At 43.8% G+C, this 23,108-nt stretch overlaps 1 protein-coding gene and 1 long non-coding RNA gene across 4 annotated transcripts in view; one reads left to right on the plus strand and one right to left on the minus strand.

Moving 5' to 3' along the window:
• Nucleotides 1-2,542: 2,542 nt before the first annotated feature.
• Nucleotides 2,543-15,798, minus strand: LOC116998368. 2 transcript variants are annotated; one of them, XR_004418368.1, is made up of 4 exons: nucleotides 14,731-15,798; nucleotides 14,477-14,622; nucleotides 3,907-3,975; nucleotides 2,543-2,901 (listed from the first exon to the last, which is right to left on the minus strand). It is a non-coding gene; the product is annotated as an uncharacterized LOC116998368 (long non-coding RNA). The 2 variants fall into 2 exon arrangements; XR_004418367.1 differs by having other exon boundaries at nucleotides 2,543-3,975.
• Nucleotides 15,799-16,344: 546 nt separating this feature from the next.
• SPTLC2 (serine palmitoyltransferase long chain base subunit 2) overlaps nucleotides 16,345-23,108 on the plus strand; it is a 77,272-nt gene continuing 70,508 nt past the window's right edge. For both annotated transcript variants that reach the window (XR_004418214.2, XM_033062610.2), the window contains exon 1: nucleotides 16,345-16,421. The gene's annotated coding sequence lies outside the window, so the exon portion shown is untranslated. The remainder of the gene's footprint in view (nucleotides 16,422-23,108) is intronic.

The raw sequence follows: 23,108 nt of genomic DNA on the forward strand, positions 1-23,108 counted from the left end.
AAATTTAGTAAATGCTGCAAACTTCTGATAGCAATTGGTCATGAGAAGTATCCAGTTCATTGAAGCTTTACGTTTAGATGTGACTGAGTTGAGAATTTGCTGAGTTACTTAAAGTCAAGCTTTTTACTAATGCCATTGTAAGACAGCCCTGATCTAGTTCTGTATCAGACAACCAAAAAATGAAAAGTCTATGACCCAGAAATGGACATACGGGAAATGACCCAGAAAAAAAAAGCATCCATGTACCAAGAGAAACAAGAAGAGAGAATTTTCTGAACTGCCAGCCTAGCAGGATCATTGGTTCTGTGACCAGAGCAGAGTGGAGTGCAAGTGAGCAAACCACAGGACTTCTGCAGGCTCTGCAGAACATAATTTCAAAGAGGCCGTAAGTCCTGGGAAGAAGGCAGGGAATAGGGCTGCATCCATTATTACACTCAGGAACCACTGACCTATTCCATACAGCTTGGGTTTGTGATGACATAGAAGGATTTTTTCTTAGCTCTGGCCAAATTTTTGTATCTATAGGTACCACAAATAATTGCTTGTGTCCATTTAGGTGCATGTTGTAGTTTGTAATTCTTCTGAGGGACAGGAGGGAAAGAAGAGGACATCTGGACTAATTCTGCAAGAAAATTTATGTAATGAGTTGATTACAGGAAGATAAGCATGTGTTTCTTTCAAAGCCACCTGGAAATGAAGCACATTGTTTACCACATGTATGCTGTTCATTATGTGATCTATAGATAAAGCTAGCTGTCCAACAATTACTGCTTTTTTAAAATCAAGAATAAAGGGAAAATAAATCTCCAGTTAAATGGGAAAGTGCAGTGGAATGAATACTGGAAGCAGAAGAGAAAGCTGCCTGCACAAACTAAAAATTTTCCGTTCTCTTGAGAGAACTGTGCTAGAACAATTCAGTGTTACAACTGGACTGCTGGCTAGTGCCCAAGACAGATTTACTGCATGGCCTCTCCATGCTGCCAGGCAGTAACTTATGGGCAAGGTAGTCCCTAAAGCTGTGCCAGCTGTGCCTGCTGCTGCAATGATTCTGATCTTGGGTATTTCTCCTTTCTTTAAGAGCTTGTTGACATTTTTTCCTCACTGTTTCGCAGCAGATGTTTCTACATATTGTAGTAAGGTGCACCTAAGCTCCTCTTTTGCTGTGTGCTCTGCTGAGCTAGTAGGTAGAGAGAAGCAAGTGGCTGGGGAAGAAAACTGGGTAAGGACTGCCGAGACAGTGACATCACACCGCTGTGGCTGGGGTGAAGCTGGTCAGTATCTTATGGAGTGCAGACAGCAGCTCAGATCTGTCTTGTTCTATTCATATAAGTTATTCTCTGCATCACACTTGAAACAGGATAGATTTAACACAGAAGAGACTTGTCAGTAATAAGATTGTCTTCAACTCAATTAGGATGCAAAATTAATTGAGCAATAATTCAGTGTGCTCTAAGCATAACTTTAGTTCTGATGAAATCATAAAACTTGCCTGAGTCTGAACACATTACCTCAAAAAGTTAACAGAAGTACATGGCCTGCAGACATCAATGATCCAGAAAAGTATGTTGATAGAGGCCTCAAAAGATCCATATAGAAAAGCCTTTCTTTTTTTTTTTTACTACAGTAATTTCACAATTATAAGCCGCACCATTTTGACTAAAATTTTGGTCCGAACCCAAAGTGCGGCTTATAATCAGGTGCGGCTTATATATGGACAAAGAACAAAAAGTTGCTGTTTTAGTTTGGAGAACAGGTGTCTGCTGAGAAAGGCAGGAACTTCTCTTTGAAATGGAGAACGTAAACCCCCTCTCTCCAAATTACTATAATTTTGAAATCAAGGGGCTTTCAGGCAAAAATATGGGAATTAGGAATAACAGTTCTTTACTAGGGAAATTAAAATAGAAATACAGTACTACAAAGAAACAAACTCCAAACCCTGACACAGTCAGAGTACAACCTGACACCCCATCAGGCAGGGTGTTGGTAGCAGTCCCATTAAATGGTGGCTGCATCCTCCTGCAGTGACAGATGTGATTCAGTTGGAGCAGTGCTCCTGTACAAGGTGCAGTTTCCCTCTGGAGGTCCAGTGGTGATGTGGAGAAATCCGGTTTTCCTCTGGAGTCCAGTGGAGAAAGGGGCTACCTTAGTGTCCCAAAACCTCTGTTTTTATCTTGGTAAGAAATGTTGGGCTCTTCTCCCTGGCTGGTGCAACTTCCAATGGGATGAAGTAATTTTATCAGTCACACAGTGGGACTCAATGGGCCATTAGCAGAAAATGACTCGCTGGAGGAAGGATGGGTTGTGAAAAGATAAAGAGCAATGTCCTGCCTGGTTTCAATGGATGGCCCATTAGCAGAATATCTGCCGTTGAGATAAGGATCACTGCCCCCACCCTCAACAGATGGTGATAGAATAGATACCTTTTATCACACTCTGTATTGTAATGTGCGGCTTGTAATCGGGTGTGGCTTATGTATGGACAAAGAATGAAAAGTTGCTGACACCCGGAGATGCGGCTTATACTCAGTGCAGCTTATAATTGTGAAATTACTGTAATCTTTATGCAAGAGACTTAGAGAAAACCAGTGACAGTTATCCATTGTCTGCTGATGCCTCTGTAAATTCTAACAACCAAAGTTTGTTGAAAATAATCTATAGCATAGTGCTGCAGATCTGTAGGAGGCATGTGTCTGACCCAAGTTCAGCACAGTACAAAATAAGTTTCATTATTTATACTCAGCAAATAATAATCGCCTTAATAAAACCATTTTTCTGTACAAGGAATTGAACAATGACTAAGAATATGTTCATATGTCCTCTGGTAAAGTTGAGATGAGATAAAAGTTGCTACTCTTTTAAGTGACAGCTTTGCTCATACAAGCTGTTTTCTTGCATCCTCATCTGGATAGAAGGTAAAGGACCACAGAAATGATGGCTGAAGACCTCTGGAGGTGTCTAGTCCACCTCCCCCTGGGAATTAGTGCTGTTGTCTACATGACACTTAGAAACCTTCTGTGATGGAGTCTTTACCATTTCTTTCAATAACTTGTGCCCAGTGCTGTCATACTCACCTTACGAAGAAATTTCACCTGAGTTTCCCAGAATACAATTTCCATCCATCCTCTCTGCCTTTTTCTTACCATCGATTACTACCAGCGGTTTCCTTCCACTCTCTGTAACTCTCCTACAAATAATTGAAGTCTACAGTTAGACCATCTCCCCTTAGTCTACTCTGAGCTGCATGGAAGGACCCCAGGAACCACAACATTCCCCATAGATAAAGTGCCCTGGATCCCCATCTTTTTTATTTTAGCTCTGTTCAGAACCTTGTCTGATTTCAGGTGCTGCACCACTGTCTCTTTGCTAGGGCTAATTTCTCTTACTATCAGGGACCCAACAGCACACTGACTTCTGAATCCTAGTTCCTAAATCTGCTAGATGCACTAGATCAACTATTTTACAGTATTTCCTAAATTAAATTTAAATCAATTAAATAAATTTTTCCTCCCATCTACATCATAATGAAATAAAAGTAGCAGTTTTGTGAGGTGCAGAATGAATGAACTATGGTCCCCTATGAATCTCTGTTCCTGAAAAATTGAGTTCTTACTGAAAATTTTCATCTAGATGAGTACTCATATGACATTTTTCCTTATGTGATGTTCCCAGAGTTTAATACATGCACAGTGCATCTTTTTCCTGAATCAGGATATTTATAGGGTCCCTTTCCTGTAACTAGCTATCTACTACCTGCAGGAAGTTTGCTGTGGAGTTTATCAAATCTAACTAAAACAGGCCAACAGGTTTCAAAGTTACTGATCAGAAGTATGAGAACAAATTTAACACATGTAAAACCCGTAAGAGCGTATGCTTTCTTCCTTTAGGAAAACAGTCTCAAAAGGATACTTTCAGGCTCTTAGCAGGTCCTGCTCTGAAGGATTCTGCTCTTGACTTCCCAGAGAAGAGAGAAGCAACCTGGAATATCAGAGTAATTTTAGTCCAGTGGGCACAATCCCCATTTGGTTCCTGCAATTATATTACCCCGCCTTAGAAGAAGCTGAATATGCATAGAGACTGAACTTAATCACCTAAATGCTTATCTCTCCAAGGTGGTGAATAAGTCTCTGGAGTACAGCAGAGAGTCAGACCTGATTTTTATTCAAAGCTAGGGCTTGTATTCAGATAGGCATCATGGAAAATACCATTTCCACTGGATCAGAGGTGAAAGAGAGAGGAGATAAAGTCTGGAAAAACCTGTAGTAGCTTTCCCTCTTTTCAGAATAGAGGTATTTATTCCTCTGTACAAGGAAGCAAAAGCTTTAACCTTGTGGAGACACTTCCCATCTTGTTTTTTTCCATGTTGGTAGGGATTATTCTGTCTCTGACCTTTTCCTTTGGGGCTGCTGAATGTCCTGTTCCACAAAATCCCCATGTGTAGTGGACTGTCCCCTGAGCTTCTCTGTGTAGCCTGACCCTTTTTGTCCATGTAATCATACATCCCAGCACTGGGGTTGTGCCCTCCTTCACCATCACTCAATGCTTATTTCCTTAATTCAAGAGCTCAGTGCTGCTGCCACCTGCTTACAATACAGCTTTTCTAATCTGTTTCATTATCTCAAAGTCTTTCAAAGCATAGGTCAGGACCATTAGCCCCTAGAAGTTCAGAAGCAAGGCCAGTTTATAACAAAATGTGGTGAAACTGAAAGAGAGGTAATGTGAGGTGGCATTCACACTTACATGTAGAAATGGTGCTTAGGGACTTGGTTTAGTGGTGGACTTGGCTGTCAACTACAACCAAGGTTTAGGTGTTAGGTTTATGCTTGGACTTGATGATCTTAGAGGTATTTTCCAAACTAAATAATTTTATGAATCTATGAGGCACAATGAAACACTCTCCAAATATTCTTGTTAAACTGTGTATAGAGAATAAAAAGTGAGTCAGCCTAGAAGACATACAGTCTCTCTCCTCTGATGTTGAGAAGTCAGTATTCTACATTAACTTTTAGCTTCCTTGTAGGTGAATTTAAAATACACATTCTGTATTTACTGAGGAAGGCTAGAAGAATCAATAAAGGCCTTGGCTTTCTGGAGGTGATCATCTCACCAATCATTCCTCCTCTGTTCTGCACTAAGGGCTTAGATAAGAAGGTTTTGTTTTTGTTTTCTTTCTCCTTAACAGATAGGTTTCTTAATTAGGGTGGGGGAAAAAATGACTGCAATTTTGCTGTGGCAAATTAAAACCAAAATGAGGTAGCAAAGAGCAGGATCTAGAGGGGAGGGGAGGCAATCAGAGACAGCTATTGATTCGGAAATGATGGAGTAGCCAAAAGAGAGCACACAGCCTGGAAAGGAGACTCATCTTTCACAGCACTGTTCTTGCTGAAAACAATCAGTCCAGGCAGAGGTGTTGGTTGATGCTAAAGCTTTGGAGTTAGATTTGTTTCCAGACAGAATTTAAATTTTGGAAAGACTCACTGGTTCATAGTGGGATAACTTCTTAGACAAATTCTGAGATTATGAAAGCTAGGAATCGTGGAATGGAGCTGAAAGAAAAGTAAACCTGAGTGGAGCATCAAGACATATTTAGCAGCAGAGGTAACAAACAGAAGTTTGGAAATAGTTTTTTCCAAGGACAAAGTGTCACTACTCACCATGGCCTGGGCAGTCAGAGAAATGGAAAAAAAAACCATACACTGAATACGAGACAAGCACCATAATCTAACAAACCCTCACTACCAGGTGTTGAGTAGCATGACCCATCTTTTCTAGAACAGAGAGAATTGATTTGGCATCATCTTAGCTGGTCCCAGTGGCTGAGACCAAGCTTAGATACAGCTTTCTGCCACTCCAGTCAGTACATTTTAGTTTTCACTGGCCTTTTCCCCCTTGACTTTTCAGACAACATTCCTCTAAGATTAAAGTCAGATGTTAGCCTGACCTTTCATCAAATATAACCAGCACCCAGAAAGGCTGTCAGAGAACTGCACCAATCTAGAGATGAGTGGTTTGAGTTTGTCACCCTGTTCTCATTGCTATGATGAAACATGACGTGGGAGAATTGCTGATTGTCTGGTGTTTATGACAGGTCAGGAAGATTTTAGCCACACTACTGCAGATAATCTACAGTCATTCTAAACCCAGCTGAATGCTGCACACAAATAAGCCTCTTTTCAGTCTACATAGCTGAAAACACACCTCAGGCCCTTTTAAAGCAAGGCTTTTGTTCCACCTTGCAGGAGAACTTCTGTTGTTCACAATGACATTGCTCCATCAAATCCTTATCACAAGGATGATGAAAAATTGGCATCCCTTTTGCTTTTGGCATAGCATGTACCTTAGCATATATTTTAGAAAGAACTGCTCTGTGATCTTCCCAGGCATAAAGGTGAGGCTCACCAGCTCTCTACTCCCAGACCCTGACCTGTCAAATATGAGTGTAGGGATGTGATTGTCTCCAAGCCCTTCCTGGTCCAACACTGTAATTGTGCTCCAGGAGAAATCTGAGTTTGGCATGCTGTTTTAATGGTCCAGCATTTACCTGAGCTGAAAGTCTGCTGTCAGGCCCTGACTTGTATGGGAGTCTTAAGCACCAAAGCAAGCCTTGCAAATTCTTATTACTACCACTGTCAAATTCAATAGCACTTTTTTCCTTCTGTAATATCAAAATGATAAAGAAGAAATTAAAAGAAAGAAGGATGCCAGGTGAACAAGGATAAAGAAATGAAGATACAGTATGTTCTTTCTGTCCCTGTGGCCCACTCAACCCTGCCTGCAGCTGCTAGCATCACTGCACACCATTCTGAACAGCAAAGGGGCTCAGTGCTGAAGGCTGCAATCTTTGGCTCCACAGATGTTTAATACTTCCTTTCCCTGAATTTCACACTAGAAATGTGGGTTTTTTTCATGTGGCACGAAACCTACTGAGAAGCCATGTGTCCTATCTGGAGAATGACTGTGCAAGTACTTTGTGTTTGATTCCATGAATATTATTTTCTGCAGCAGAAAAGTGTAAGAGAAAGAAGCATTATTCACATACGTGCTTAATTGAGATCTAATAGCCAAGGTCAGTGCTGAGCCCAGAATAGATAGCAGAGGCCTCCCTGATATATTTTTGTGATGAGAGGTTCATAGCACACAGACTGATCTATTATTGGGTTTCACTATGAAAAATTTAGCTATCTCCTGGAATATGCTCAAATCTATTTTGCATCATTTCCTTGCTTTTTCATTTAAAAATATCTTTCCAATGAGACCTCATGACCATGCAAATTAGCAAGTCTGTGCTGTGTGGAAAGATTGTTGAACCTCCACTGAAGTGCAGCTATTTGTTCTTTTGCCAGCCCTCTGCAAGATGACAATACCTGCTTGTCAGTGTCTAGAACACTTTTCTTTGATTTAAACAAAAACCTTTACAGGGAAAAGATGAGTACTCAAGGGAAGATGCTGAAATGGGCACATCAGTAAGGAGAAGCTCTGGACCTTTGCCTTGAGCTGTGTTCTGCATGTCTGCAAAATACCAGTGCAGCAGAAGTGACACAATGACCTACTTGCTGGTCTGCAGCACCTCCCTGGTCTCCTGTGGTACTTCAGCCTACAAGGACCAGCATGACCATCTACTTGGTTTCTTCTTTCCAGCTTTTTCTCATGGGTCTGTGCAGGATACATAATGTTGCTCCCTAAACCAAGAATCTTCAACATTTTTAGTCCACAAAGCCTTTCCTCCTTCAAGTTTTCCCCATAGACCACAAAGTAACCATCTCCCCAAACCTTTAACTGAGAACACAGGAGAAATAGGATTTATAATAGCTTCACAGACCACTTAGAACTAGAGAACTGATGAAAGAAATGAGGCTTCTGAAGCTGAAAGGAGTAAGGTCTCTGCAGATGAAATACAGAAGTCTTTGAGGAAGACACCTTAACACCTGTGGTACCTGAAAGATGCAGCTGTACTGCAGATGTACCTGAAAGCTGTACTTTCTTTGCCAGGAAAACAGCATAAGACATGATTAGATCCAACTAAGTAACAACACAGAACATGTTCCATGTGGGTACTAAAAGCAAGTGTGAATACACTAGGTGCCAAAAGGCTTTATGTTCTGGTGCACATTTGTCTTTTGCCTGTCCTTGGAGTCTTGCAGTACCTATTGCTGGTGAGCTCCTGGATTGGAGCTGTTCACTGTGATGCTCCCTGGAGCACCTCTCACAGCACGGGTGTGATGTCCTCCAGCACACAGCTCTCTGCACACATGCAGTTTGTGCCTAAGGGCTGGCAGCTGGCTCAGACCTCTCTGCTCCTGAGGACACTAAGTGGACACACAGAGCAAGAACCATACTGTGCCACAGTACTTTGAACCACAGCCCTTCTGTCTATGCGCGGCAGTAGTGACCAGTGTAGGGGGTACCCAGGCAGTGGCCCCTTCTACTGAAAGATGGAGTGTCAGAAACCACTCCATATCCCGGTGTTTACATTCTCCCAGTCTGGAGATGGGGCAGGATGGTCCTCACCCTTTCCAAAAAGAGGGAGAGAGAGTTGGGGGGTTTAGAGCCATGCACAAATATTATTGCCTGGAAACCTGGCATGTGTCAGGGAGAGGAGTGCAGTCGCCATGGCAATTCTTCGCCTCATTTAACTGCCAAGTGACCTCGTGTGGTTATTTGTAGCCATTCCCAGCACAGCAACCCCTGCCCTCAGCCCACAGCTACACAACACATGCCCTGTTGGGCAACACTGCTGCCCGTAGATAACGCATAACATGTATGTGCTGAGCAATTCACACCCTTTCAGCTCTCTCCCCCTCGTATCATCTATGTCTCTAGATACCTACCCAGTCCCTGCCCCTACAGCTGTATAGGTCCCTCTACTGCACAGACATAAGATGCTCTGGGAGCACCAGATCAGCCCCTGTGCAGCCAGGTACCAAAATGTGCACCCACCCTGTCTCCCCCAGCCTTGCCACCACACCTGCTCTGACCAAAAAAAAAAGTCCCAGAGAAGCAGATCTACAAGGAGAAGCCTGAATGCCTCTCTGCAGACCCAACATATGGGAAGCTGGTCATCTGGTCATTTGGTGCTCCCGACTGGACCCTGCTGTTCACATTTCTCAGCAAGTAACTACAGCAAATCAATCTTAGTACTGTTTCTCCTCCAAGCACCCTGTGGGTCGCTGCAGGATCTCCAGGAGTCAAGCAGAAACTCCTCAGCCATACCCACGTCAGCTCCAGCTAACAGGGTCCCCGGGAGTCAGCAGGCACAGACTTGGTGAAGCCTCAAGATCCCCTATTACATGGTGTAAATGTCCTTTCCTACCCTGTGCAGTGGTGAACTTTAACAAGCGTGTAGCAAAGTCAGGCAGGCAGGGATGGCCCAGGACTGAGGGTAACAGCCAGCTGAGTCTGACAGGGCTGCTGACAACCAAGATACGCTTGTTACTGTTACACAGCTTGTGTGCCTACAAAATGCTATTACAAGTGCTTCAGGCAAAACATCTCCCTTTGAGAGCTAGCATGGGTCTGGCTCATATCCTTTTGGACCTTTATTTCTGTCTGTAAATCTTTCAAGCTTGCTGATTTCAGCTCTCTTTCTCCTGAGATCCCCTACCCCTTCCTAAAAGCACCTCAATGTCACCATCCTTGAGCCCGAACACCCTAATCTGAGTATGATCCAGTTAACACAACCAGACATCTGTGTACGTGTGTGGATGAAACTGAAATGAGATTTCCCCATCTGACTGCCCATCATCTCTGGACAAGACATCTCCAGTTCTCTCAGGACTGCTCAGGGCTGCACATCTCGTTCCCTCCTATCTCCAGGAAGCGGGAGGTGACAATTCACTTCACTCCCCTCTCACCCCAGCCCCATCATCGCTACCTGCACACTTGGCTGTGGCTGAGCTCACACGTGCCTCCGAAGGCACTGGCCCTGTTTTTAGCACTGCAGAGGAGCTGGGACCCAGGCACATCCACGGTCCTTGCAGAGCCCACAGCCAGCACAGCTGAGCTGCTCCAGCCCAGAGAAAGCACCTAATGCCTGAGCACACACTTCCCTCTTATGGCCATACGCGATACAGCAACCACGCAGGCCTGCAGCATCTTCACTGGAGATGTGATTTTTCTATGAATATTTATAAATTTCCTATTAATTTACACCTTTGAAATATTTCCCGTAGTTTCCTCTTACACTTGTTGGACACAGACATGTCTCCCCTGCAGTCAAGGCTCAAACACAGCCCTGCCTGGCTGCTGCTGAGCATCACACACTGTGAGCAGAGTGAGTGGGAAAGACATGAGTGCTCAGTCCTGCCTGCAGCATCACACTGTTTCTCTGATGGAAGACCAAGAATCAATCCCTGGTCCTGGGGTAGACTTCCTCTCTTGGTGGTGCACAGCCTCTAACATTTTTCATCTCCTCAAGTTAGGTACGGCTTTTACTTCCTTTGAATTTGAAGGGAAAGTTTTTAACTCCCTAGTTATGGGTAGTTAAAGACTCTGTTAAATTTCTCCCTTGCCCCATTTCACTGTATGGCAGTCTCTCCCTCTGTCCTATCTATAATAATATGCTTGCCAAAAGGAGAGACAGCAGCCTTCTGTTTTCCTGTATTGACCTTTTACTCTGAACTGAACTTCAGGTTCTTTCTGTGTTCCCATCACCCCCTGTATCAGATTTTATAATTCAAAAGCAGTTTGCTGCAAAGATGGGGTAGTTTCCCCTTATGTCTAATCTATGGCCACCTTCCTCTAGCAGGTTTCCTCCGCAAGCCTGAAGAAAATTTTCCATGGGATAATTTTCTGTTGGATGAGTTGAACTGACTCTCTCTACAAGCAGAAAGTTGAGCACTAGGGAAAAAAAATTTTAAAAGGAGAAAAAAAAAAAAAGGAGACTTAAGCTATGCCTTTTGCCAACTTGCCCATCTTCTGCCTTCACTATTTTTTTTTTTCTAATGAGAGATAGATAAATAAGAACCTGCAAAACTGTACTTGTTACTGGAAAGCCAGCAAATTACTCCTTCCTTCCTCTCCAAGCTAAGGTTTGGTCACTGCTCAAGTACTAGAGCACTGTCCTCACTGTCTTCTCTATAGTATGCTGTTTTCTCAAATGCCACCTTTGTAATCCATCAGTACAGGATGAAACGAAAACTATCAACAAAGACATTTTCAAGATCTATTGAAGATCTATTTCAAGATCAATTCTAGCTGTAAATATTTCTATATTTCAAGATCCCCATTTTTAGTTCTGTTGTTCTCATGGTAGAAGTGAATAAGGAAGTACTAACAGCACTGGCAGCAGCAGCAGCAATGTTGCCCTTGGAGTCAGCTGCAGCACTGTGCTCTCCTGGGCTCTGGGCCCTTTACCAGAGTTTCTCAGAGACCTCCACAGCCACTGATAAAGTGAGACCACATCTGCTCTGAACCTGTTTGCAGGGTTCTGATGGAAAGAGAGTAACTTCCATAGTCCCAGTTGGTACGTGCAGATCCTCAAAAGTATTTAAGCACCTAGAAAGTAGTTAGAAATTAAAATACTATGGGCCTTGAGGTCCTAATGAGGATGTAGTTATATTGGTATTCAGTGTTTTTGCTGATAGAGCTGATGGTGCTCGGTAAAGTTCTGCTCAAAAAAGAGCCTCATTCTGCTGACATAAGCTGCCTGCACACAAGGAGGGCTTCACTGCTACAACTCTGCTGCTACAGCGATATCACACGCATTTACATGTAAATTAGGGCTTTGTTTATACCGCACAGATGCAGCCTTTCACTTCATCCTGGATGGGGAGGGGGGGCAGGGAGAGCAACGGGCTCACTACTCTCATTTTATGGACTAAGAAAGCAAGGCACAAACAAAATGAACTCACTAGTTCAGTATCACCCAACATGGGTGTCAAAAAAGGCAGAGATCCTGATCATAGTTTACAACCATGAGACTGGTTTACTGTAGAGAGGGGGAGACAAGTGAGTCATCACTTGGCTCATAGGAGCCTCATCCTTATGTGAGGTCAAATTGCTGATGTGTTTGAGTTTGAGGTGGAGGCGTTAGCAATGAATGCACCAGGGAGCCCTGAACAGCTGAGCCCTGAAACAGGCATGGAGGCCTGTTGAGATGCACTGTCAGAAACTAACCTGAACACCTGCAGTTTTAGTACACTGCTCCTCCACTCACCAACAGAGCCCAAACGAGGTGTCTCCACTCCACCCTCTGCTCCATCCCCCTTAGCAGGTACTGTGGTTGTGGCCTGTGGGGAATCATCGTGGAATAGGTTTTGAGCACTGCAACATTCCATCCAGGGAGCAGCAGCTGTGTTTTACTCTGTAATTTCCATACTGTTATTACCTCTATTAGGCTGTGAATATAACCTCTCCCTTTCCTCTCATATTACCCCCAGTCATCTTTCCACACCTGGGTGAAATGCAGTGAAAGTGGATGGATGTTACTGCTGTCATAAGTTAGCTATAAGATACAGTCTAGTTCCATTGCAAAGAAACAGCCATCTGCATTCCAAAACACTGCACAAGTCACTGAACAAAGGAGGGCCAAACATCCAGAAAATTGAACTGAGAAGGGTGGGATGGGAACAAATCTTACTTTCCAAGTACTTTTTTGTACAGAAGTCTTGGGGACAGGGAACATAAGTAAACACAGATAAAGCAGAGGAGGCTCCAAACAAAGCTATCTTGATAGTCAGGGCTGACTAAAGTCTAGAGAAAAACAGCTGTTTGGTATGGTCTGAAAAAAGGTGTAGTGGTGATGTCCCCTTCCTCCCTGCCTTTGGATGCACGACAGTGTAAGAAATGCTTGTCAGGCCTCAGCCTTGTTGAACAGCACCTGGGCTCAGCTCCTCTTGAGCTTATCAGAAACACTGTCTGTTCACAGGAACTCTAAACAGCTTCAGCTTTTCAACAACAAACTTGGAAACTTACTTTCTTGACTGAACAGCAACTCAAGTGTATCTTCACTTTAAAAGCTTGACAGCTTTCAAACAACTGGAATTGCAGCCAGCATGGAAAACTACTTATGGCTAAAGCCAACTCTCTTGTGGCCCTACAAGTGCAGTCTTAAGTGAAACTTTTGGAGCTCTCCAGGACTGCAGTGGGCTGTGACCAGCAATCTCCCTCTGAGTGGGATGTCTCTCAGAGCTCACAAACTTTCAAGTCTGGACTCAACTGCTCCTTCTGGAACTTGCCCTTTTGTCGTCTCCAAAGCTCACAACTCACCTCTCTGATCCACTCCACTTCAGGGTTTCCTGGTGCATTCATTCCTAACGCCTCCACCTCAAACTCAAACACAAATGCATCAGGAATTTGACCTCAAATTGTGAGGCTCCTATGAGCCAAGTGATGACTCACTTGTCTCTCCCCCTCTACAGCAAAAAACAGCCCCATGGCTATAAACTATAATCAGATCTCTGCCTTTTTTGACACTCATGTTGGGCGATATTAATATTGTTCAGTTGGTGGAGTAAGACAGCTTGCTCTGCCTGTACACTGTGATAGTACCCTCGAGACTTTAAAAGTAATTTAAAACTTAAATTTGCTCTTCAGATTTCATTTGGTTTCCCTAGTTTGCAAATGCCTAGTTCAGAGGCATAAGCTGCCTGTGTACACAGGTGTCTTGTGCAGTGAACAGAGCTATAGCCAAGTTGCCTGCAGGTGTGATTCCAGGAGCTCTGTGGAATGTGTTTGGTGCTGCCTGTAGCAGCAGCTGTGCCCTGGGATGGCATCCCCATGCTGCACCTTGTCTCCATGGATATCCTGGACTCCTCTGTCACTGCAGCCCTGGTGTGAGCATGGCCCTCCATGTCCCCTGCACTATGCTGGAAGGGACCAGATGCCTCTAACACCTCAGGCTATGCTGGCCCCATGCTCAGGGCAGGGTGAGGTCCCTCTGTGCAGGGGAGCACTGCAGCTGCTGTGTGAGACTGTACAATCCTGCATGAGCTAACCAATAGGTCCCTTAATGTTATTTACACTTCCCAAACCAAAACTGAAACGATCACATTCTAAGGGCTCATGTCAGTTGGGTTCAAGGACAGATGAAGCAGCCAACAACCTGTAGGTACCCACATGTGAAAAGGGTTTGTGCTTTAATAGATGACAGAGCAGTGAGATCCTGTGCCTGGCAGGTGAAGCAGCTTATCCTCTCTAGAAGTAAGGCATCAGCAGGTGAAACTCCTCCCTGTGCAGGTGGGCAGGCAGGGAGTGGAGGGTGCTTCCCTACATATGCCTTGTGAGTGTACACCGATGGACCATCTCCACCCCATGGCAAAAACTAGTCAGTGTAATTCAATCCGTTTTGTTCAAAGGAAGAGGAGGCAGGAGGAAAATGCTTATAGCCAACTACGGCAACAGGGGAAAAAATTTTTATAAAGCCTAGAGTATGTGGTCCCCTAATACATGTATCTTTCTTGCTTTTTTTTTTTTTCATTATATTTGTTTCCTCATAGATTACTTCAACTCTGAATCCCCTACTCATCCAGAAATAAATCACCTGTGCCTCTTCCCCACCAGTGCTCCTCACTGCACCTACAGTGAAGCCAGTCCATTTGCACAAGCACTCAGGTGCTAAGCAGGGGTGTTTGCTGCTTTGATCCCAAGGTCCTTCCTAGTAACACCAGTCTCCCTCATGGTCCCAACCTGCAAGACAAGAGATGGGACGTGGCCCAGGGCATCTTAGCTGGTGGCTCTCTCTCACTGCATGTCAAAACCAGGTGAAGAAAGCTTAATACTGAGGCAAGTGCATACCTGCTTCAGTGTCAGTCGAGATATGGGAGTGGCCACAGACAGGAAGAAAAGGAAGAAAGTCAAACACCCATCTTGCACTTAAAAATAACTAGCAATAGCAGCAAATCAGAGAGAAAAGGATGAGACCATTCTCTCAAATGAATATATTTGAACTTGATAACCCTTCATTTTATTTTTCCCCTGCTGCTCGGTTCAAAGAAAAACCTCAGCCTTTCCCTCTAAATTACACTGGAGAAATCAAAGGTCACACTCTTCCATGCGTGATTAAACATGACTGGCTGTTTCCTTTTTGCCAATTAACACTCCTGCAGCTCGGGAACCACTCCCTGCTCCCTCATCAGGATTCATACAGGTGTTTAACAGCACACAAATACAGACACTTTGGCCTTGTCTGGGTGACGCCTGGTCACTCAAACTGTACTCGGTTGGTAACGCCCACCCCCAAACTAAACACAGTATTTAGTTCACCTGCTCTTGGAACGAAGTACATCTCCAAACCCTGTCAGAAAGCACGTCTGCGCGAAAACCTAGTACGGTTTTTAAACAGAGCCGCGGGCAGAGCAAACAGCCGGGCAGCTCCACGCTAGTCCTCAGCCCGAGTCTAAATCCTGTAGGGGTTAAGCTCTGCCCGAGGCTGCTCTGCAGGGCTCCCGGCAAGGCCCTTCCATGTCCTGGCAGACTCGGGGCCAGACGCATCTCTTCCGAGCTGCTGGCAAGAGCATTAAGTAACCATGTCTGATCTCCTAAACGCTTTCCGGAGCTCTCACCCGGGGCTCTCCGTAGGACGATTTCCTTAGGACACAGCCCAAGGCGTCCTTGGACAGCCCTCCAGGTCTCGGAGGAACCGCTTCATTCCTCAGCTCCCTCAACGCGTAACAGCGAGGGGCTGCCCGCTGTCGTACCCCGCCCCGGCCGCGTCCCCGCTCCAGCCACCGGCGTGCCCGAGGCAGGGCTGCCGGTTTCCCGGTGGGAATAGTGACGGCAGCAGCACCGGCCCGCGCGGCGCTGCCCCCTCCCCATCGCGTGTGGGAACGCGCGCACAGGCGCTCCGGTCCTTCCCGGAGCGGAACGAGGAGGGCGAGGCAGCTCCCCGCACCCCATCCCCGCCCCGGCAGCCCCACCAGCACTATGCCTCTGCCCTGCCCTGCCCTTCCTTGCCCAGCCCGCCCATTGGTGCCGCCTCACCCCGCCGCACTCCCCCTCTGCCATTGGACGGGCGCTGCTTCTCTCTCGCTCCCCTCCCTCGGCCTCGCGCTGTGATTGGCGAGCTGTTCCCCTCCCCTTCGCTCCCCGGCACATCCCTGCTCAGTGATTGGACAATGCTCGGCCCTTGGCTCCGCCTCCCCACGGGCGGAGCCTCTTTGCGATTGGGCGAGCCCCTCCCTCCGCCTTGCTCCCCTCCCACCCGGGCGCCGCACGGGCTCTCATTGGGCCCCGGCCACCCGCCTCGCACGCGCGCCGGCGCGTCCAAGCGCGGCCCGTCCCCCCGCGTGACGCCCGCGCCGGCCATTGGGGGAGCGCGGGTCGCGCTTCCGGTGCGGCGCGGCCCGGCCGGGCGGGGGCGGCGGAGCGGGCGCGGCGGGGCCGGCGCCATGGAGCGGCCCGAGCGGCCCCGCGCCAACGGCTGCGGCGGCGGTGGCGCCCACGGCGCGCTCCGCAACGGCTTCGTGCGCGGCCCGCCCGGCACCCAGGTGTGCGCGGGGGGAGGGGGCGCCGGGCGGGCGGGGAGCGCGGCGGCGGGGCCCCGGGAGGCACCGAGGGGTGGCGGAGAGGGATGTCGGCAGAACCCGGGTGGTTTGTGTCGTCGGTCCTCGCCTGGGGAGGGAGGGCAGTGCTCGGGGGCTACCCATTCAGCGCACTGGTGGCGGCGTGGGAAATGACTGTCCCTCGAGTCACGGCTGTAGCTTTACTGCACGGCTTTTACTGGTGGCAGAGCTTTGAACTTAAACCTCGCTGTAGCACAGCCAGTCCGTGGTTTGGAAGAAAAGGTTTTGGCAGTTCTCCGCCGCAGTTTGGTTGTTAGAGGTGCGGGCCGTGGGTGCAGGTAGCCCTGAGCAGGGACTTTCCTCTAGAGCAGAGTTGGAGGCCGGTGCAGCGCTGCCCGTCTGGCTCTGACAACGCCCTGGGATGTAAGGCTGTAGCCGTGCTTGCACACTTGGGTTGTTTCTTGGCAAAACGCTCAAGTTTTGTGTTATGATGTAAGGAACTTAAAGTTTGTCATGAAGTCAGCCTCAGCAGAAGGCAATAGTTGTATTTCCTTCAACACCTCAAGCTGCTTGAGAAAAGCCTTCCTCTCCATCATCTCCCTGCTACTTATGTTTTTCAATCTTCTGCTAATCTATTCTATTTTTTCAGTGTAGGTTTGTGCACTCACTATGTGAACTGGATTAGGAGCTGATGAAGGGTAAAATGAAACTTTTTTTTTTTGTCTGAGTTTTCTTTAACTGAGGATACTTACTGTATTTCTTTGACTGGATGGATGTTCACAGTCTTGCCCTGGCCTTTGGGAGATACAGCGCAGTATTGGAAGTGAACAAATGGAGGGAGGCACGGTACCTTCATGTGGCAGCAGAGTCAGCTCGTACTGCCCCGGGGAGCCATGGCTGTGGTAGTCTAACCTTGCAAACACCAAACACTGCTGGCTATAAAACCCTACATGTAAATCTTGTAATAAGACAAAGCGTGGTGGTGGTGAGTGTTCTTCTGTCAGTGTTTTTCTCCACCCTGTGCTTTCTAAAGAAAGTCTGAATACAGTTATATTCTTCTACTTCAGAAGAGTAGAACGTGGGCTAGGGAAGCATTTTCTGTTTTCCTCAAGGACTTTGTTCACCTCTGTATCTGATGAACATGGGTGATGCAGTGTGTGAATGGGAAAAACCGTAGATGTCAAACTGAGGAAGCTTAAAAACCTTGCTGGTTTATGAGATGTTCTATTCACTTAGTAGCTTGGACGTGATACTATGCTCAGATGTTTCATAGACCTGGGGCATTTGAGATAACTGCTTCTAAAGTGGGTCAGGGTCACTAGAGAAGTGGTCATGAGAAATCTTACAAGAAAACCCAAAGTGTAGTGGCACTGTAGTAGAGGATGTAAGAAGAGTGTAGGAAAGTTTGATATCTTTCTGGCAGCTGCTTGATGGTCAAACAGAGATTTATAATTAGGAGTATTACATTACTTTCTCTATAATTTTATGTGGGCTAACTTTCAAAATGAGGGTCTGAATGTTAGAACTGGACTGGAAGAAGCAACTGTTTAGGGGAGCTAATTATTTCCAGCTTTCTCAGCATCAGTGGTGGTAAGCTGTCAAAAGATGTGTTTATTGATAGATCACAGATTTGGGTGCTTGATTGGTTTTTTTACATTTTCAGTTTTGTTTTTTGGGCCTTTCTACAGAAGAAGGGAAACGTGAATGCTCACTTTGTGTCGAATATGTTTGTCTGTGTATGTATATACTACCTACATACCACATACAGCACTTGAGAATCTGCAACTGTAAGCAAGTACCAAAAAGGAGGCAGCTTACACAAAATAATGCAATTGTTACTTAGTAGAGAAAAGAAAAAAAAAAACCAAACAAAAAAGTACGGATGAGGAAAAGAACTTTTTGCCTTTCATGGTTTTTATGCAAGAAATAAAAGGCAAAATGAGATCTAGCTAAAATGATGGGAAGAAAAAACCTGTCAGTTTAAAGAAATGTTGCAGTCATTGACAGTTTATCTGGAAAACCATGGAACTTCTGAGCTGAGAGCTTAGAGACAAGGTAGTGCATTACCATGCCCTCCAGTAGAGCTTGATAGTTCAGGAAAGCTTTTCCCTTTTTTAACTATGTGAAAAGAAAAGTCCTCCTCTTCTACCTAGGAAGTTTCTGCCCAAATTATTCATGTATGTTTTGGGGTTTTTGAGTTCTTGATTTGTTTATGTTGTTTTGGAGGATTTTGTCCTAAAAAAAATAAAGCTTAAATTCTAAGGTTTCTTTATGATACTCCCTCCACTAAGGATGCTATTTGACGTAGAGTGGGTTCTTTACTGTTACCCTAGCATGAACAGAAGAGGTTGAGTTTTTCTGAATTGCTAAAGCTTTTTGTTAAGAGGAGAGGGAAACTTGCTGCCTATGAAAACTGTGCAGTAACAGACTTTGGCTATCTTGGAGATGAATGAAATATCATACATGACTAGAAAGTGACCATTTGAGGTTAGGGTTCCAGTGTAGTAAAAACATTCTGCTGAAATACTAAGATAAATAGCAGCTCTTGGCTTTCTCGAGATGCTTGAAGTTAATCTGTTTAGAGATTGTTGCATTCACTGAATTTCAATCTCATTATGAACACCTTAATTAAAAGACGTTGAAGTACCAAAAATTGTGGAATGTTGGATAAAAGTGACTTTTTTCTGACTGTGTATGGTTAAAGGAGTTCATGGTTAGAAAGAAGAGTAATTTATGGATGAACTAAATATTGATTTAGAACTCTGGTGTAATAGTGCACTATATAAGACAAAAGCCTGACATCTCAAAGGGTATTGACATGATGTAAGGAATTGAACATAGATAGGAGAAAGAGAGCAAATCTTAGTAAAAGAGATGTGAAGCTACCTCTTCAAGTTGTGCACGATTTGCTTTTTATGCTCTTCTTCTGTTTTGGAGAAAGCGTTGAGTTCAGTATAAAAATGGTGTTTAGGAGCTGTCAAGACACTTGTGGGAATAAGTGGGGGGGAAATTGCATTTTTTTTCCTGCAATGCAATTTAAAACTGGGATGCATTTCTCCATTGGAATGTTTTGCAAATGATTAACAGTTTTCCATTGCTGCATCTGAAATTATTTTTCTTGCTTAGACTAGGGAGATTAGGACATCTTTGATGGGGGAAGATGCCCTTATTTTCCAAGATAATTTATTTGAATCCACCTATTATTGTGAGCAAATTCTTAGTAGTATGTTTGTTTGGGTTTTTTTACTCCTTAATTGGGCTTCTCACATTAGAATCGTTCTGTTGTGCTTCTAGAAGTTAAATAAGTAGTCTCAACCTAAAAAAATAAATTTGGAATATAGCTTTTAGATATCAAGTTCTTAATTTCTGTTGCGTGCAGTATCTCCAATTCAGTTAGGTAGGAGCTAGAATGATATAAACAAATTTTAATTTCCCTGATGTTTCTAGAAGGTTTTCAAATGCCATCCTATAGCAACTTCCAGATAACATACATGCCTTTGTAAACAAGATCTTGTACTGCTTCCTCAGGAAGACAAGGAATAGCTCGGTTGAGAAAAGTAGGAGGACTGTGGTGTTTGCATTCCTTTAGGACTGTCACTGAATTCTAACAGCTTTTAAAATGGTCAGCATAGATATTTCTTTCCTGTAAGCTTTGGTGTGGACATACAGAAAACAGTTTGTGAGTCTTGTGGTTTATGCTTGTTCTTAAATAGAACAAACTGCTTATAGGTTCATCTTGTGGGATGCTTCAGGATGCAGGGGAACAATGGCTTCATCCTGATTTTTAAGATGCTTTTGCTGGAATTCAAGTTAGTGTAGTTTCTTTCGGAGAGCACATTTAAAATGACTACAGCAAATAGTGCGGGCTCTTGCTACAAGTGATATAAAGGTAACAGTGATGTAAATCTTGTTTCAGATTAAAGTTAGGATAAGATAAACGTATTAAATAACAACCCTATCCACTGGTATAAAAACGAATTGGAGTACAGACTTGTGTGTTTTTTTCATATCTGTGTGCAAATTTAAAATTCAAGTATTTCTGGTGGAAAAAAATGATCCTGAGACTCTAAATCTCATTAACTTCTTCATGAAGTAGTGGTTGTTCCCCCTTACTCAGCATTTGGGAGACTGCATCTTGCAGTGTCCAGTTTTGAGCTTCTCAGTAAGATGGTGACATAAGCACATCAATCTGTGAATGCAGTGCAGGTCCCCAAGAAATGAAGAGGCTGTGAGAGCTGGGTTTGCACAATCTTAGGGCTTAACTGTCTGCAAGATACAGAGAAAATGGGGCCAGACTCTTGGAAGCATGTGGGAGTAATATGAGAGGCAACATATGGAGTTTGAAGGAATGGGAAATTTTGTTTGCACATAAGGAAAATAATTTTTCCCACAAGGATGGTAAAATACTGGAAGAAGTTGCCCAAAGAGGTGGTGAAATGGACTGCAGGAGAGTTTGTCCAGGTTTGGACATTAGCAGTTAATCCCCAAACCCCTGTAAAAATGGGCGCCTTAGGGCTTATGGCAGGTACTCTGAGCCTTACATCAGACCTGAGGAAAGAAATCACTGCTTTGACTCTTGCTTGGTTTTATGATTGACTGTATTTATTGTGTCAGTAATGTAAAACTGAAGTGAGAAAAAAGTTGTCTGATCTAAAAAAGACTGCAACCTTGTTCAGGTATTTAAATTGACAAAACTCTTTTATTTTTGAAAAAATGTGCCTGTGCACAGTGATCTTTTTCTACTACTGAATTCAGTTATAAAAGACTAAGCCTTTGTGGAAGGAATAGCTACTCAACATTTTCCCTGGCTAAATGAATATTTGAGGCCATCATAGTAAATTAGTAGGCATAGTGCCAGTGTTGTTAAGAATTTGTGTGTCTGTGCTGGTATGAAAACAAATGCTGGTGGTAGCTGCTGATATGATGGGCTTCTCTTAGATTTGAATATGTGCTACTGAGAATTTAGTTTGGGTGAAGTGTTAAAATCTATTGATTGTATTTGGACTCCTGTTTCAAATTTAGCTGGTGATAAGCCCTAAATGCTCTAAGAAATTGTTATAAATATATACAAGTTAATTATTTTAATTCTATCTACCTGAGTGATATATTGTATTTTTCTGTTTTAATCATACAAAAAAACCCAATGTTTTTTCTAAATTTCATGTTTTCAGTTTGTTTGGGGCAAAAAAGTTTTCTCTGAATTATCTGTTGACTTCAGTTTCTCTAAATGGAATGTAAAACATTGGCCCATATTCAATGAGGTTTCCAGTTTTTTGTTTTGCCATCTTTAAGAAATGAATCCTAGAAAAAGAACTGTTTTTAATTCAAATTTATGGTTTTGAAGAATACTTATATTTGAGAAAGCAGGAGTTGGAAAGTTTAGGAAGTAATGGGGTTTAATGTCTATAAAAATGAGAGCAGATTCTAAAATATGTCAGGAAATGCTTTCAGAGGTATCTGAGAGCCTGGAGATTGACATGTTAGGGGAGTGCTGCAGACCTGTTATGTCTTTGGAAATCTTTATTGTAAATAATATTTAGTATTCTGTATGCCTGAAATCCACTGAACATGATAGATAAAGTTACATGTAAGGTTTAAGGTAATTTAAGGTAAAGTGTCAGAAAAATAGTATATTCTCAGTAGAATTCAAATTGTCACCTATATGTAGCAAGGAAAAAACTCCAAGTTTAATTGCATCCTTTACTTTGCTAATGGGGGGCGGGGGAGGACCCAAACCACTTTTAAAGATTATGAAGATTTACACTGTTTTTGTAGGTTTGCTAGGTGCATCTTAAAAAAGGACTGTCAAATTTGTTATGACTAACTAATTGTAAATAAAAATATTTGATAATACCTGTCAAGAAGAACAAATCTTTTAATTAAAAATATACTCCTAAAATCTGTTCTCTAAAACAAGTTTATTTCCTGTGAGGTTTCTTTAAAGCTTAAAATGTGATTCAAACCAGTCAATTCTAATTTTGGTAGTAAATACTTGGTCTTTTCACCCATGCAACAGTCTGAGATTTGAAGTCTTAAGCAAAACAGTGCAAGGAAAAAGGTTAGAAGTGACAGTAAAATTACCACAAACTATCTAGCAGTTTAGAGCAGCTGCCTTCATGGAATTCTCACTGCTGTGCTTTCTGTAGTGCTGATTTCCTCAATCCTTTGTAATGAATGTGACCACTTTTGTATACAGAGGCATACTCATGGATGTGTTCTTTCACAGTGTGTTTCTAAAAATAGAAGCAGCAAACCTGTTAATAAAATTTCTGCAGCATGTGTGGTATGTGGCAATGAGAAGCTACTAAATTTTAATAAGAATTTAGCAAAATTGTGTTCCGGCATAAATAATCTTTTTAGTGTGTTTACATAAAGTCTGCCAGGTTCTGAATCTGTTCTTCCTGTCACTGTGAAATGAAATGGCCTCATTAGTACAGAGTGCTGGACCTTGCTGGGGTAGCAGCAATAAGCAGTTACTGAGCACTGCTCTCATAGTGTGTGCAGCATGTATTGCACTTGTGGCATCTTCTCTCCCTGAAATACATCCTGCCGTGCAAGGTGTGTGCCCACAGTGCTGTGGTAAATCTGTGTGTTGTCTACAGTAGCATCTGCAGGTGTTCCCATGTTTGCACATGGCTTTTGTCTTCTCACTCACAGAGGATATAGAGAGGG

The sequence above is a fragment of the Catharus ustulatus genome, chromosome 6 (genome assembly GCF_009819885.2).
Source record: "Catharus ustulatus isolate bCatUst1 chromosome 6, bCatUst1.pri.v2, whole genome shotgun sequence".
Lineage (NCBI taxonomy): Eukaryota > Metazoa > Chordata > Aves > Passeriformes > Turdidae > Catharus > Catharus ustulatus.